Raw genomic sequence first — 1,559 nt, 5'->3', positions numbered from 1 at the left:
TTATTGAAGTAAACTTGTTCTTATTCAAAAGGTTTCCTGAGAAAGTCAGAATCCTGAGGGGGAGAAAAAAAAATCACAAATATTCTATTCAACATTAGTTCTCAATCTGTGCTTATAAAGTACTATTAGATCCATCATATCTCTGGAAATATATAAGCAACAACTCTGGTTTCCAAACTACTCAATCAAGATAAACCTAACTGATAGTAATTGCAGGGGAGGGACAATAGAGAAAGGAGGGAACATCCTTAAAATGCTTGTTAGTCCTACATTTCTCCCTTGTCCCAACAACAGAACTCAAAAAGTTCTGAGAAAAAATTTTAAAATGTTTTTAGTTGATTAGTCATGCCCAAATCTTTGACCTCATTTGGGGATTTCTTGGCAAAGATATTAAAAAGGTTTGCTATTTCCTTCTCCAGCTCATTTGACAATAAGAAAATGGAGATGGAGTTAGGGTTTGCTCAGGGTCACATCAGCTAGTGTCTTAGACCACATTTGAACTCAGGTCCTCCTCTAAGGCTGGTGCTAATTTGATATACCACCTAGATGCCCTAATTTTAAAAATAGCTTCTCCTAAAGAAAGGCCGAGAGTCAACTCTCCTCCATACCTTCTGACATTCTATTCACTATGGATTTTCATTTAAATGAATCCAATTTTCCATTCACCAATGCTGTCAATCCATCAGTAACCAAGAAATATTCTAGATTTAAATAAATAAGGCTTTTAACTTTTCAATGTTCTTTGATATTACATTATTTGATTTTACAAATATCCTTATAAGATAGGTAGGACCCTTATTTTATAGATGAGGATTAATATGCACAAAATGATTCTTAAAGCCACCTAGCTGGTTTGGTCCAAATATACTTACTGACTTCCAATCTAATGTTTTCTCCATTATAATACATAATATGTGCTAGTAGAAAAAGTTTTGGGTTATAATTCAGGAAATACTAATTTAGGCTCTGTCACTAATTAGCTGGATGACTTTAGATATAATTCCCAAGTCTAAATTTTCTCTTCTGTAAAAGATGGGCTTTTGGAGCTATTTCTAAGGTCCCTTCCAGTTCTAAAATACTGTGAGGAAAAGAGGTACCACCTACATTATTATTCCATCACAATCAATCTCTAAGAGTCAGAATTTCTTGTTACTGAAAGCTCCACATTTCACAACTGAAGCTGCTCTTCTGTAACTTCCAACCCATTCCAAACTCTTTCCCAACTTTTAGGGGAATTTGCACAGCTGCAATATAAAGCTCCAATCAAACCTCTCTGATGGAACAGATTCTTTTTTTGAACAGAAAGCAGGTCAAGAGTTAGATGTGAAAGTTGGTAAGAATCCTGAGGAAGTATGAAGATTATATATTTATCTTGCCATGTTTGTTTGTCTCATTTTCTGTTATTTCTCTTTTTCTATGTAGGGCAGTATATGATTTTTCTCAAAACTTATGAAGATACTTAAATACCAAAAAGGTAGAAGTTGTAAGATCCTTTAGAGATTGTCTATATAGTTCAAACTGATTCTGTCTTTTAAAATTATTAATTTCTTCATTGGACA

Source organism: Gracilinanus agilis, chromosome 2 (genome assembly GCF_016433145.1).
Source record: "Gracilinanus agilis isolate LMUSP501 chromosome 2, AgileGrace, whole genome shotgun sequence".
In the NCBI taxonomy this organism is placed as follows: domain Eukaryota; kingdom Metazoa; phylum Chordata; class Mammalia; order Didelphimorphia; family Didelphidae; genus Gracilinanus; species Gracilinanus agilis.
The sequence above is the reverse complement of the archived record's forward strand: the minus strand, read 5'-3'. Positions refer to the sequence as shown.